Consider the following 16,648-nt stretch of genomic DNA (forward strand, 5'->3'; position numbering starts at 1 on the left):
CACCCACAGTGGGCTAGAACCTCCTACATCCATTAGCAGTTATGAAAATGCCCCACAGGCACGCTCAATAGAGGCATTTCCCCATTTGAAGTTCTCTCTTCCCAGGTGTAGCAAGTCGACAACTGACGCGAACTGCAATATGTGTCAAGACTCCTCATCCCAAATTTAGCGATAAAAGCCATTCCATTGACTCACCCCACTAATAGCTCAGTCTGGTCTGGAACACAGTGGTGTACGAGACACGAAATTCCATCATGGTCAAGAGGAATACGTGAGACTGTGTCATGGCTCAGTTAAAGCAAGAACACACTGGCAAATGGTAGAAAGAGCTAGAGGCATACCTGGGTGGTAGAGTGGCTGCCTTGATGTGCCAGGCCCCGAGTTCAGTCCCAAGCACTGAGGAAAGAAAGAGTCAATGTGATCATTTAAAAAAGACGGGAGTTCAGTGATTGTGTGTTTACCAGGCAGGAGAGCCTGAGTTTGAGGGAGTTAGGCTGCACCTCTTGGTTGTTACTCACCAAACTAGTTCTGCAAAAACAGACATTTAACCTAGAGCCCCAATACTCCGGGGGCATGCCTGCTCTAACTCTTTCTCTTTGCAGAGGAAAACAAGCTTTAGTGCGATTAAGTCAGTTGTTTAAATGTTCTAGTGGGGCTCATTTTCAATTCACACTTTCTGACTCAAATCCAAAAATACCGAGTGGGCAAACCTGCTTCCAACTACAGGCTAACATCAGTGAGTTTGGCTACCGGCGAAGAAAAGATGTCCAGTGAGCTGGGCACGGTGGTGCAATGCCTTTAATCGCAGCACTTGAGAGGTAGAGGCAGTCAGATCTCTGTGAGTTCAAGGCCAGCCTGGTCTAGGTGGTGAGTTCCAGGACAACCAATACTACCCTGTCAAAAAATATGCAGAATGAGTTTTTTTTTCCAGCTCCATCCATTTACCTGTAAATTTCATTTTTAAACAGCTGATCAATATTCTATCATGTAAACGTACCACAATTCATTATTCATGAGTTGACTGATATCTAGGAAGTTTCCAATTTCTGGGTATTATGAATAAAGCAGCAAAGAACACGAATGAGTAAGTGTCTCTCTAGTAAGATGTCGAGTCCTTTGGGGATTTGCCCGAGTGATAAAGCTGGATTCTGATTCCCTGATTACTGAGAAACTGACACGCCGATTTCCATAGCGGCTGTACAACTTTGCACTCCCACCAGCAAAGGATGAGTGTTCTTCTTATTCCACATCCTTGCCAGCATGAGCTGTCATTTGTTTTATTGATCTTGGCCATTCTTCCTGGTGTAAGATGAACTCTCAAAGTACTTTGAATTTGCATTTCCCTGATGACTAAGGATGTTGAACATTTCTCTAAGTGTTTCTCAAACATTTGGGTCTCACCCTTTCAGAACCCTCCGCTTAGTTCTAGACCACATTTTTTAACTGGGTTATTTCCTTCCTTGATGTCCAGTGTTTGTTTGTTTTTTAGTTCTTTATATTCTTTAGATACCTAACTCTCCATCAAATATATACCTGGTAAAGATCTTTTCCCATTCGGTAGGCTGCCACTGTGTCCAAATGATGGTGTTCTTTGCCCATACGGAAGCTTTTCAGTTTCATGAAGTCCCATTTATTAATTGGTGGTCTTAGTGCCTGTGCTATCTGCATCTTGTTCAGAACGCCCTTGCTGTGCCAATGGATTCAAGACTATTTCCACTTTCTAGTCTATTCAGATTCAGGGTATCTGGTTTTATGTTGAGGTCCTTGATCCATTTGGAGTTGAGTTTTATGCAGGGTGATAGATATGGATCTATTTGCACTCTTTTACATGCGGTCATCCAGTTGGACTAGCACATTAGTTAGAGATGCTGTCTTCTTTCTAATATGTATTTTTGACGTCTTTGTAAAAAAAAAAAAAGAAATTAGGTCTCCATAGGTGTGTGGACTTATGTCTGAGTCTTCAGGTCCTTTCCATTGATCAATATGTCTGTTTTTATGCCAATACAGTGATGTTGTTATGTAGATCTGAAGTACAGGGTGGTGATGCCTCTAGCCATTCTTTCATTATTCAGCATTGTTTTTGCTGTCCTGGATTTTTGTGTTTCCACGTGACAGCTCGGCCACTGTTCTAAATAAATGTCCAGAGTAGCTCATAATAGTGAAGAAGCGCGGTCATGTGGGGACGGTGAAAAGATAGACCGTCTGGGGCAGCGCTGAGACTGGCCCATATGGGTGCTCCGTCCTCACGCTGTCTTCCTCTTGTGTTACCTTCGAGGTGAGCAGGTTATTGTCTTTCTCTTCTTCTCCAGAGCTTAGGATATTGCAATCACCATCATGGAACCTGAACACGTTTACCTTAAAAACTCAAAACACAGCAGCAAACATCAAAACTACCGAGTCAGACTTGGAACAATGTGTTTAAGAAGAAGAAAAAAATGCCTAGGCTGCTCTCTGTCCCGTCCTCCATTTATCTCCACCCCCAGTACAGCCTCTGGTACAAGATGTTCTGCTAAGCACTTAGTATGAAAGGCACTTCATTATCAAATCTCCTTTCAGGTAAGACCGATGTGATGCTCTTTTTACAGATGGGGAGACAGGCTGAAAATGCTCCTGTTGCTGGTACAAATATCAAAAATGTGGCAAGGCAGAACAAAGACATAGCTGATGTGATCGGAAATTCAAAGCCACACCGTGACTAGGACTAACAGGAAATGATAGGATGTCTGACTTAGAATAGATGCAGAGGGTTGGAGAGCAAGAGAAGGAATCAGACAAACGCAGTAAACCAAGGACAAAGTGGCTCACTTTGCCTGCAGGACATAAAGGGATTTTTTTTTCTATTAATTTTTTTTTCATTTATTTTACATACTGGCTACAATTTTCCTTCCCTCCTCTCCTCCCACTCCTTCACCTTATCTCCCTTGTACCCCCCACCCTCCTCTTCCATCTCTTTCAGAAAGGGTCAGGCCTCCAAAGGGAATCAACAAAGCCTAGCACATCAAGTTGAGGTAGGACCAAGCTCCTCACCCAGCATCAAGAATGGGCAAGGGGAATGGGTTCCCAAAAGCCAGTTCAAGCACCAGGGACAGGTCCTGATCCTACTGCAAGGAATCCCGTAAACAGATCAAATTAATTAACTGTCACACACATGCAGAGGGCTTAGATGGGTCCCATGCAGGTTCCTTGTCAGTCCATAGTCTGTGAGCTCCCAACAGCTCAGGTCAGCTGTCTCTGTGGGTTCCCCTGCCATGACCAAGACACCTCCCCAATGCTAGTAAAAACACTTCCTCCCTTTCTTCAGGAGGACTCCTGGAGCTTGGTCCAGTGCTTAACTGGGAATCTCTGCATCTGCTTCCATCAGTTACTGGATGAATGCTCCCTGATGACAATTAGGGTAGTCACCAATCTGGCTACAAGAGACGGAAAGTCCAGGCAACCTCTCCACTATTGCTAGGAGTCTTTGTTAGGGTCATTGTTGTAGGTTCCTGGGGGCATTCTGGCACCAACTTTCTACCTAACCTCCAAACTGCCCTCCCCATCAGGATCTCTCTTTCATTATTCTCTCTGTCCCACCCCCAAACCACTCAACCCAATCCCTCATGTTCCCACACCTTCACCCCCCCCCCATCCTCAGATTACCTAGGAAATCTCTTCTATTTTTCCCTTTTTTAGGGAAATCCATGTGTCTTTCTTTGGGCCCTCCTTGTTACCTAGTTTCTCTGGGGTTGTGGATTATAATCTGGTTATCTTTTCTCTTCTTTTTTATGCCCTGGCAGTGCTGAGAAAGAGATGTGGTTAGTCGTCCTCACCAGCTTAGACCACGAAACCCAATATGGACAAGTTCAACAGAACTGCCACATATGGGCTGCCCATGCCACAGTTATCTTTTACATTACAGCTAACTAATATCCACTTTTGAGTGGACATACCATGTTTGTATTTATGGGTCTGGGTTATCTCACTCAGGATGTTTTTCTAGTTCCATCCATTTGCCTGTAAATTTCATGATGTCATTGTTTTGTTTTGACTACTGAGTAATACTCTGTTGTATACATGTACCACATTTACTTTATCCATTCTTTGGTTGTCTATCTTGTTGATTTTTCTCAAAGAACCAACTCTCTGTTTCATTGATTCTTTGTATCTTTTTCTTTGCTTCTATTTTTTATTGATTTCAGCCCAGAGTTTGATTATTTCCTGACACCTACTCCTCCTGGGTGAGTTTCCTTCTTTTTGTTCTAGCGCTTTCAGGTATGCTGTTAAATCACTACTGTGAGATTTCCCCAAATTATTTTCTGTAAGCACTTAGTGTTATGAAGTTTCCTCTTAGCACTGTTTTCATAGTGTCCCATAAGTTTGGGTATGATGCAGATTGACTGCCATTGAATTCCAGGAAGTGTTTAATTTCTTTCTTTGTTTCTTCCCTGACACTGTGGTGATTCAGTTGAGAGTTGTTCAGTTTCTATGTGTTGAAGGTGTTCTATACTTTGTGTTGTTGTTGAACTCTAACCTTAACCATGGTGATCCAATAAAATACAGGAGGCTATTACAATTTTTTCATATCTATTGAGATTTGCTTTGTGATTGAGTATGTGGTCAGTTTTAGAGAAGGTTCCATGAGGTGCTGAGAAGAAGGTATATTCTTTTGTGTTTGAATGGAATATTCTGTAGATGTCTATTAAGTCAATATGAGCCATAACATCTGTTAGTTCCCTTATTTCTCTGTTAAGCTTCTGTCTGGCCAACCTGTCCATTGGTGAGGGTGGGGTGTTGAAGTCTCCCACTATTAATATATGGGGTTTGATGTGTAATTTATGTTGGGGAATATTATTTTTCAGGTGTGTGACTTTTGTTCACGCTGAATTTGTTTAATTCTGTGAAGCTGTGTTACTGTGCTTGTCTAAAACACTTAGTGGTCCTAATAAAGAGATGAACAGCCAATAGTGAGGCAGGAGCAAGGATAGGTGGGGCCAGCAGGCAGAGAAGGAAAATAGAAGAAGAACCGAGGAAGAAAAGGAACAAGAGAACAAGGAGAGGAGGACGTCAGGGTCCAGCCACCCAGCTACACAGCCAGCCACAGAGGAAGAAGTAACTAAAGGTATACAGAAATAGAAAGAGTTAAAAGCCCAGAGGCAAATCGTAGTTGGGATAATTTAAGAAAAGCTGGCAAGAAACGAGCCAAGCTAAAGCCGGACATTTATTACTAAGAATAAGCCTTCATGTGTGATTTATTTGGGAACTGAGTGGCGGGTCCCCCAAAGAGCCAAAAGAGTAAAACATCACACAACAAATATAAGCTTTAGTAATATTTCTTCTACAAATGTGGGTGGCCTTATATTTGAGGCATAGATGTTCAGAACTGAAACTTCATTTTGATGGATTTATTGTCTTTGATGAACATAAAATGCCCTTCTTCATCTCTTTTGATTAATTTTAGTTTGAAGTCTATTTTGTTAGATATTAGGATAGCTAAACTGACTTGCCTCTTAGGTCCATTTGACTGAAAACTCTTTTCCCAACCCTTTACTCTGAGAAAATGCCTATCTTTGAAGCTGAGGTGTGTATGCAGCAGAGGGATTAAGTGCAGGTGTTACAATGCCTGGCTCACTGGACATCTTTATGTAGCTGATAGCCACGCTAGCTGATATGATTCTGTGATCTGAGCAGGAAAAAGATGGAGAGTGGCATGTCCAAGAAGGAAGTAGTGCAGAGGAGCTGCCTAAATATCACACGGTAGAAACACAACCACACAGTACATATTGGTTGTGACAAGCGGGATTTAAAAAAAAAAAATCATCATTGATTTTTCTCAGTTGGTATACAAAAGACTGTGTTTCACCATGGCATCTTCATACATACATGTCTGCATGCTTTGTTCTCCTGCTCTCCCCTCCTCGACTGTCCCTTGCCCCACTGTGCTGGTTTCCAGCTTGCTCCCAGGCAAGCTATTCTTTCAAGTCATATGTACTCTGCTGCCCTCTCTTAAACTCATCACACACACACGCAACACACACATATACACACACAAACACACACACACACAAACACACGCACACGCATGCACACACATGCACACACAAATGTGCACGCACGCGAGCATGCATGCACATATGCACACATGTGAACATACATGCACACACATACATATGCACACACAAATCACACACAAAGAAAACTCCACACATATATACACACACGCACACACACACACAGACCATTTTCAATGTAGGTTCCACATATAAGCAAAAACATGCAGTCTTTAAACATGGGAATATTTGTCTTTCTAAGTCTTGCTTGTTTTGCTTAACCTAATGAGTTCCAGTTACATCTATTTTCTTGCAAAGCTGTGATTTTTCTTCATGGTTACACAAAATTCCATCATGTGTATGTATTTTCTCTATCCGTTGATGGGCATTTCGGCTGCCTGCGTTTCCCAGCTATTGTGCTCTGTGGTATGTTGACTTAGAGTCCTTTGGGTATTTGACCCAAGAGTAGGTCAGAGGGTCGTTTTATTTTTAGATTTTCCATAGTGGCTTCACAGATTTACATTCCCACAACAGTGAAAAAGGATCCCTCCGTTTCTCTTCCCGGCCGGCATTTGATCTCTTGATTATAGCCTTTCTGTTTAGGGTGAGAGAAAGTCTCAAACCAGTTTGCATTTGTATTTTCCTGATCAAGGATGTTGAACACTTTCTGCAGTATTTATTGACCGTTTGTATTTCTTCTTTGAGCAACTATTGTTCATTAGTCTATATTCAGGCTGGATGACTTGGGCTTTGGTGGTTCACTGGTGCGGTACGCTGTACTAGATGACAGACCCCCTTTCTGATGTGCGGTCGGCAGAGATCTGTTCCTAGACAAGTGGAATGTTGGAAGGTGACTGGGTCGTGGAGTCTCAGCTCCCAAGAATTAATTCAGCTATTCACGGAGCAGCTTTGTTGGGAAGGCGAGCTCTAGTGGGCACACTTGTTCTGTCTTGTTGCTTCATGCCTTCTGCATGCCACGCTGCATCATCAGGAAGGGGTCAAGCTGACGCTAGTGCCAGGCTCAGAGTCTTCCTGGCCTCCAGAGCCCCGAGCTACACAAACCTCTTCAAGAATTATCCTGTCGGGGCTCCCAACGCCACTAAAAGAATGAAGAGGTGTTGAGAGGTGGGGAAGATGGAGGAGTGAAGAGGGCTTTTTGCTTGTTTTTTTGTTGTTTTGATTTTGTTCTTTTGTTTTTATTTTTCTTTTTGCTTGCTTGTTTTGGTTTGGTTTGATGTTTTTAAATTTTCATTTGGGGAGGCTCTGCAGGGGGGAGGGAAGGATATGGCGGGACTGGGAGGTGAGCCAAATTGAGATGCATGATGTGAAATTCCCAAAGATTCAATAAAGAAATTATGTTAAACTTTATTTTAAAAAAGTTAGTCAGTCTGTGGTAATCTGCCATAACAATAGAAAGCAGACTAGTGGATCCAGGCATGGTGGTACACTCTTTTAATCCTAATCCTAGTACTCAGGAGGCCATAGGCTAGTTTGTAGAACATTTTCTTAATTAGTGATTGGTGGGGGAGCCCAGCCCATTGGGGGTGGTACCTTCCCTGGTCTGGTGGTCTTTTGGGTCTATAAGAAAGCAGGTTGAGCAAGCCATGAGGGGCAAGCCAGTAAGTAGCACCCTCCACAACCTCTGCATCAGCTCCTGTCTCCAAATTTCTGCCCTGTTTGAGTTTCTGTTCTGACTTCCTTCAGTGTTGAACAGTGAAGTAGCCAAATAAACCCTCTCCTCCCCAATTTGCTTTTGGCAGTGGTGTTTTATCACAGCAATAGAAACCCTAACTAAGACACCCCTCTCCACAAAGGAATCATTAAAACAAACAGACCAAGAAGAGAAATAACATAAGAAAGTTATTTCTGTCAATCCCTGGAATACAGAAGGTAGCTAGAATTGCACAGGGGCTGTTGTTGGGAACTCAGGACCACAGAAACAGTTCTGTTTCTTCCACACAGTGTGAACGATTACAAAGAACAGGCCTGGGTTGTGTTGCTTTGTTTTGTTTTGTTTTTCTAAGACAGGGTTGCCAGGTGTAGCCCTGATCGTCCTGGAACTCACTCTGTTGACCAGGCTGGCCTTGAACTCACAGAGATCCGCGTGCCTCTGCCTCCAGAGCGCTGGGATTAAAGGCGTGAGCCACTACTGCCCGGCTCAGAACTGGGTTTTTAAGCAGCAGTCATGGAAGTGAGTGCCACAGCTGTAACTGGAGGGAAAAAGAGTAAAATAAATGTAGAAGCCCAGCAGCAGAGGAACTGATGTGTCCTCGCCATCTGGAAAAGAGGGGGAACATTTTGCTAGTAAAACATAATTAATTGCAGAGTAAAAACCTCATTTTTATATTATCATTAATCCCAGCAAATAAATGTATCTGCTACCTAATTAACAATGTTTTGTGAATAACAGAGCACACGACGCATGAACAGTACTTTCACCCCAAAACATAATTAAAAAACACATGGGTAAAGTACCCGGCAAAGTATCTAAAGCAGTTATTGTTATGGGAAAAGATACCTTGAACAAAAGATATATTTAAAGTTGGAAAATGCAGAAACAAATAAAGAGGGAATAAACAGATACTAATAGACAAGGAGCATTGAGTTAAACACAGCGGAGGGAAGGTGCCCTACGCTTGCGTCATCCCACTGACAGTGTGTGTGTGTATGTAAAACATATCTCTGTGTGTGTAAATATATAATAAGACACATCTATAACGATAAAGGTAAACTACAAAAACAACTTAGAAAACAGAAACAGTTAGACAGCTAATTGCTAAATGATTCACCACCCAGAAGAAACTAATGTGCCTTTAGTGGCCCAGGAAGCCAGACACAGGCAGTTTTCCGTCACAACCAGCACAAAGCCCACACCAGAAGCACCGCTCTGGGCATGCAGAGAAGGGGTTGCTGTGAGGAGAAAGAAGAAAATATGATAGGAAAGGTTATGTGTGGTCCAGCTGGGGCTTTAAAGAAGCCTTGGCAGAAGACTGGATGGCAAATTAACTAGGGAAACATTGGGCTCAGATGAGGAACAGAGACGCAGAGTTAAAGGAATCCTATGGGTAGAGAAGGTGTGACCTGTCCCCTTCCTGTGCTTGACTCCAAGAATGCTGGTACCTGACAATAGTAAATAGGGTCTCTTTAGCCTTTGATCCCAGCACTCAGGAGGCAGAGGCAGGCGGATCACTGTGAGTTCAAGGCCAGCCTGGTCCACAAGAGCTAGTTCCAGAAGAGGCCCCAAAACTTCAGCAAAACCTTGTCTCGAAAAACAAACAAACAAAAACAACAACAAAACAGTCGTCACCGGGATAGAGGAGCTAGCTCAGTTAGAGTGCTTGTCCAGCGTGTGGTAGACCTTGCCCTTAATTTCTTTGGAAATTAAAAACTGCCATAGCAAGTTTGAGAAATTCAGTCAAATAAAACTGGGGATGGAAGACGGGAACTGAAAATACTCAACAAGAAATTTGAGAAAATTCCTCATGGAGTAAACAAAAGACCACTTGCTTCTCCAACTTGCGTTTGGTCAGGCTGGTTATCACAGCAATAGAAAGCAAGTTAAAATAGTCGTCACACAGAGATGGCGCACATGCCTTTAAACCCAGCACTCGGGAGACAGAAGCAGGCAGATCTCTGTATGTTTGAGGCCAGCCTGGTCTACAAGAGCTAGTTCCAGGAAAGGCTCCAAAGCTACAGAGAAACCCAGTCTCAAAAAATCATAAAAAAAAAATCCTGGGGGAAAAATGTTTTCCAACACAAAAATACTCCCCAGATTCCCCCCAAACTCCTATTCAGATGAAGACTAGGAAAAAACACATGCAACCAAGCTTCTCTCAAACAGCCTGTCCCCGTGAGTCTGGTCATGTCCACCAAAACAAGGGAGCAAACCAAGAGAAACAGACAAGGGATCAAGTGCTGAGCTCAACACAGGGAATGAAGGGTAAACCCAGGGGGAAGGGGGGACACTCAGGTTCAACCAATGGCAGGTGGGCAGAGAGTTGCTGGGTGCTAAGGAAACACGTACCCTTCTTGAGGAAGGCTGGGTGGGGAAAAGTACCTAAACCAAGCAAAAGCAGAGCTTTATTAACAGCCAAGAGAGCAGATGTTACATGGAAAAGAGTAAATAATGAAAGGATATTAAGTAGTTTAGCTATGAATCATACTTTCAAATGCAGATATCAACAATTCTAGCTCTGCTAAGAAGAGCAAGGAACGAAGCTGGGAGTGGGGTAGGGGAGTGTAAGAGCCCTAACTAGCAAATGTCCCACCCCGGAAAGAGGTTGAATCTAAAATGAAATTCAGGAGATAGTAATGGAAGATTATTATGTAGAAATATGGAAGCAATTACCAGCGGAGGCAGAGTAATAAGTGGAAGAGGAAATACGGAGGCAAATGGATGAAGCAAAGAGATTTTGCTTTAAGTCTCATATCATACTTTGATTTTAAAAACCAAGTACCCATATAAATTTATATAGATTAAAAATGTAAACACAGTAGACATGACAATATTAATATCAGATAAAATGAGATTTAAGCTAAATGTATTACAATGAAAAAAGTTGTTTTGTGATGGTAATGTTTCTGTCTAGCACAAAAACATATTGTCATGAATCTTTATCCTCTTAATTATATATAATAAATAGTCTTAATACATATTAAAATACACCAGAAACATTGGCAATAACAAGTTTATTAGAACATCATCCAAACCTTTCTCAAAAAGCTAAGATTAAACAGAAAAAAATTTAATTCTGTATTCAAGCAAGACATGAATAGTAGAATATATTTACACAACTATATGAATATTTGCAGACATATATTTATGTACATTCTTTTCAGTTGACCTTAGAGCACTCATAAAACACATTAAGGGTTAGGGAGGGAACTCAACACATGAAGGCACTTGCCATGGAGACCAAAGACTCGAGGTCTGTCCACAGGACCCACCTGATAAAAGAGGACAAATTCCCACTACCTGACCTCTGATCTCCAAGGTGTGCCATGGTATATGCCCCACACTTGTAATTTTAAAAAATTTAAGAGGCATTACTCATCAGTACATGTTAAAAATTCCGGTATGGTTCACCAGGAACATACATATATGACCACAAAGTCTCAGGCCACGGGCAGTAGAGTTAGGAATAGGGAAAGTATAATGGCAGCAAAAAGATTAAGTCACTAATAAACGTTTATTGTTTATCTCTAGAGTAAAAAAAAAACATTTTTACTGACATCATTAACTCCTTTGAAATGAACAGTTGCTAACATAAAACAGATTTTAAGTTAAGATGAAATGGACAAAGACAGAATCTTAAAAGCGACAACAGAATCTTCTTGAAGAAGATGTGTGAAGGGTTGGGGAGATGGCTCAGTCAGCAAGTCCACTACTTGCTGATAAGGTGGAATTCACAACCAGAACCCACTCAGGAGAGCCAGGTGTGGCGCTGTGCACTTGTAACCCAACCCTGAGGCAGCAGAGATAGGTGGGTCCCTGAGGTAGCTGGTCTACCAGCTTACCCTGATTAGAAAGCTGCAGGCTGGTGTGAGGCAACAGCCTGAGAAACTATACCCAAGGTCGTCCCCTGTTGCACACACAGGCACGTGTGCACGCGCACACACACACACACACACACATACACATGCACACTCATGAACACATGCACAAACGATCTCTGTAAAAGTAGGAGGAATTAATTCAAATGAAAAAAAAAAATCTAATCAATATAGCCAAAGGCTATTTGAGGAAGTTAGTGAGGAAAACAGATACACTTTGAAAGCTCAGAATAAATGACAGAAAAAGACGTATAAATAAGTAAAATTAAGAAGAGGGACAACACTGTCATTTCTCATCAAGAGTTTTCACATCTAGATGAAACACATTCTAGGGAACTATAAATGACCAAAGTGACATTTTAAAAAGCAAAAATCACTTTATGGGAATTTCTGAATGCTATATTGTGGTAGGACACACACACACACACACATGCATGCACGCACACGTGCACCACATTAAGTAGACATGTTGGGAACAGTAACTCAACACACTTTCCAAGCCTTTTCCATCAGCCAAACAGAAATCCTATAACTGATAAGCAATACCACCTCCCATTCCCTGTTCTAGCTATTCCATGACGGAGAACCACACACCTTTTTGTCTTGCGACTTCTGATTTCAGGGGCATGTCTTCAAGTTCCATCCAGCCATATCATCTATCAGAAATTCATTAGCGTTTATGGATTAATACTGTCCTATGCTCAGAGCACCATGGCCAACAGTGACTTTGAAAGAACTTAGCCAACAACAGATCAATTGCTTTGGAACAGAGTCAGTGAAAAATCCCTCCTTTAGGCTGAATGTGGTGGTGCACGCCTTTAATCCCAGAACTCTGGAAGCAGAGACGGGCAGATCTCTGTGAGTTCAAGTACAACCTGGTCTACACAGTCAGTTTCAGGCCAACCAGGGCTATGTAGAAAGACCTTGTCTCGAAAACAAAAACAAACAAACAAAAATCTTCCATTGCAAAGTTCTCTGCTTTGGTAATAAGAAACTTTTCCTAGACTCACAAGACAGGTAAAGGTTCCTAGAAAAAAAAATATTGCCTTTATCATTCTAGAAGGCTAACACAACTCTGACTAGACAAAATTCTTAATAAATAGGCTAAGAAGAAACTTATAAAGAATCATTACTGAAAACATAAGAGGGTCGGGTCCTAAAAGGAGGCGGAGAAGTACAGTTTACCCGAGCTCTGACTCACTCTGCACCCTGTGGGTTTATCCCCGGAGTCCAGGGCAGTCCATCCTTGAGAAACCTCTCACTGGAATGGAAGATTCCAGCAACTTAAAGAAGAGAAGACTGTATAATATAGAACGCAACGTCCATCAAATTCCAACCTCTGTAAGTAAATTAGAAAAAGAAAGAATTTTCCTTCGCTGTTATTCTTTACTCCTCTACGGCAATGTGGTTCTCAACCTTCCTACTGCTGCGACCCTTTAATACAGTTCCTCATGTTGTGGTGACCCCCAGGTATAAAACTATTACCATTGTTTCTTCTTACTGTAATTGTGCTGTTATGAATAGTAATGCAAATACGTGTGTTTTCCAGTGGTCTTAGGCGGCACAAAACGGGTGGCGACCCACAGGTTGAGAAAAGCTGTTCTGATACAAATGCCATGGAAGTGACTTACAATACCAATGAAGACAAACGTACAGCTTTCAGGGAATACGAGACTAGACATCCGAATAAGAGCTCTCGTGTTTTAAAATTGGCAGTGAGCTAGCGCATCAGTTTGCAAACTCCAATGGGAATTTCACCCGGATATACAGGGGGAAGTTAGCAAACTGAGTCCAAGCCCATCGGGGAGAGGAAAAGTATCAAGAACTGGCAGAAATACTGAAAAGCAAGGATAACGAGGGGAGAGTCGCCCTGCCAGATTGCAAACCAAACTGCCAGACTAGAGCAGTTAGAGCAGGGTGATAGCTGTGCCGGGAGAGAGAACCGGAAAAGCGCCCCTTAAACCGGGGAATTTATTGCATCACCCAAGGGGCGTTTCAAATCAGTGTGGGAAGCGGTAGGGCATTTGCTATCCATTGGGAAAACACAGATCACTGCATTATATCACAGGCACCAACTGATCCCAGTTCTACTTAGAGAACGAGACTTCTGAACTTGGGAAGGAACAGGGTTGCTGGCTGTGGACCAGAGTTCCCATGCAAGGGAGTCCTAGCTCCCAGGGCTCTCCCTGCCTGGGAAGAGTAAGTGTTCTGAGAGGTCCCTCTTTGAGCTTATGGTCCTTCTGAGTCCTGTTTCATCAGCCTGGAGATGCCCCGAGGCACTACGCTACCTTAAAGTACAACAGGAGCCAGAAAAACTGGATCCACCTGGGTTCGAACGCTATTCCCGCGCTGACGCTGTTGCTGCCAGAGACCTCACGGCACCATGGACATCCCCTTTAGAATGAAGACACAAAACTTCTGAGTTATTACTGTCATAGATTTAACTTCCATGGGTGTCTTCATTTGACTCGATCGGCTCAGTAGATTTTTTAGAGGGGATTACATTTATTTATTGGTGTGTATACATGGAGCGCATGTGGAGGCCAGAGGACAACTTTAAGGACTTGATTCTCTCTTCCCATAATGCAGATCCTGGGTCAAATGCGGGTCATCAGGTTTGACAAGAACTCTTAAGCACTGAACCCATCTCGATGATCTGGGGCAGTAGATTTTTACGGAGTGGCGTGTGCGCTCTATTTCAACTCATGTTGCCCAAGAGAACTTTTCATGACAATGGAATTATCCCGTCTTAGCTTTCCAGTTCAGCAGCCACGCGGAGGTATTAACACTTAAAACATGGATGGTACAAGAATTGAATGCTTCACTATGTTTTAATATAATATAATTATATTTAAATATAATTTTATATATATGCTTTAAATATATTAAATATAAATGCTCACATGTGACTAGTGACAGATGTACGTAGGACAACTTTTAACAGTCATTAGCCTCAGCTTCTGGGCCAGGTAGAATCTCACCGAGATCCCACAGGATAGCCCGAGACTAGAACCAGGGGGATCTGCAGAGAAGCTATGCTAGTTTCTTACTGATGCTGATCGGGATACTGGCTCTTCTGGAGGCTCTGGGATTGGAAGCCACTGCTTGCTTGTCTTTTCCAGCATCCAGAGGCTGCTGGCATCTTAAAGCATGTGACCTCTTTCTACATCTTCAAAACCAACAGTGTAGCTTCTTTGAAATCTTTCACTCTCTCCCTCTTTTCCACCCCTCCTCTGCATTCCCCTCCTTTGCCTCTCTTCTGGCCTCATATCATTTTCTTCCTCTTGTAAGGACGCTTGTGTTTTCTCTGGAGCCACCAGGATATAAACTAGATAAACTCCTCATCTCAAGATCCTTGGTTTCATTGCAGAGACTCGTCTGCTATGGAAGACGGGACAGTCACAGGCTCTGGGGGCTAGGACGTGGACAACATCGTAGTGAGAGGGAGTGTTGTGTAGCCTAACCTCTAGGATGACCGACACACAAAATCCATGCAAATAGTACCAGTTTTAGAGCAGACTTGGAAATGTACTTAACCTAGAATCCTCCACTCCCCTTCTCGCCTCCGCCTCAGTTTTTCGAGACAGGGTTTCTCTGTAGCTTTGGAGCCTGTCCTGGAACTAGCTCTTGTAGACCAGACTGGCCTCTAATTCTCTCCTTCCTGCTGAATTTAGCACCAGGCATTTATCTCCAGAGAACATGGAACAGGGTCTGACCCTTGGGAAGAAAGCTAGTAAGCCGATTGCAGAAGAAAAGCGACTTCAGTCCTTGGAGCCGGGAAGGTGGGGGGCTGAGGTTGAGGGGCAGAGGTGAGCAAGGGGAGGGGGGTGGGATGTCATTTTACAACAACCTGTGCAGTGTCTTCTAGACACTGGAGAGGCGGTGGCTTTTCTGTGCTGTAAAGGTCTGTAAACAGCAATGTTTGAAGAAGATTTTACTGGTTCGGTTGTGTGTGAGTTGGGCAGAGGAAGAGGGAGGGAGGAAGAGATGCTGGAGGGTGGGAAGGTGATGAATAAATCCAGGCACAGGGTACTTGGTTTCAGAGGGAACAACCGAAGACAAAAGAACATGCCAGAAACACCTTGTCAAAGAGAAAGTGCACTCAAAACACACCCCCCCACTGAGCTAAACAAAACAATAACAGCAGAGGCTTAAATCATTTTTAGAAAGAAACATAATTTCTGATGTTATTGGTTTATGTACACAAGGAATCTGCATAACTGTAGGGCCTGTTCAATGGCTTTATTAATGCCTACCTCTGTCACCAGGAGTATATGTTTGAAGTCCATGTTTGAAATACTGAAATCCACCGAAGGCAGGGTCTCCTGAAACCTTTCCCCACGCACTAGGTGGTTTTCAAAGCCAGCTGACTCTATTTGAAGGAGCACAGTGGGCCAGGTGTTTGGATGAACACCGATAAGATGTGAGGCCCAGGACCATCCTTCCAGCAGCAGAGATGAATTTCTCACATAGGAAGTTGTGACATTTATCACCTTTCACCTTGAAGAAAGAAAGAAACAAGCCCTGCTCTTGTTTACCAGATGGCCCTCTCTCTGCAGCTCGTGTGCCATCTGGAATTGGTTTTGATAAATCCAAACATTAGGGCTACATTATCTTTCCAGCTAAATATAACAGTTAGTTCATTAGCCTGGCAACCTATGCATTGCTTTCACAAGCTAAACAAGATAGGGCTGGAGCTGGCCTGTGTGCTTTGTTCCCCCAGGAAGCCGCCAAGAGAAATCAGTCTGCCTTCAATGACCTCTAGACCGGTTTCAAAGATCCAGAGGCCAGCTGAGTCCCTGAAGGGGCGTAGACACTGCCCTGAGGGCCTGCAGATCACAGCATCTGGCAGGATGGGGGCGGGGTTTGGATGTGTTTCCCATCCTGGGTTATTACTCAAAAGCACTCTAGTCTCCAGACACCTAAAGACTAAAGGCAGCCAGCAACTTTCCTCCTTCTCTTTCGAGAATTGCCTTCTTTCCATTTGTGCACGCACATAAAAAAGTAAAATCATTCTCCAAGCTTGTAACAAAACAGCAGCCCTACCCGAGTCTTTCCGTGTCTCCCTT

This window comes from Alexandromys fortis, unplaced genomic scaffold (genome assembly GCF_014885135.2).
Source record: "Alexandromys fortis isolate MF-2015 unplaced genomic scaffold, M_Fortis_MF-2015_v1.1 scaffold_20, whole genome shotgun sequence".
NCBI lineage: Eukaryota > Metazoa > Chordata > Mammalia > Rodentia > Cricetidae > Alexandromys > Alexandromys fortis.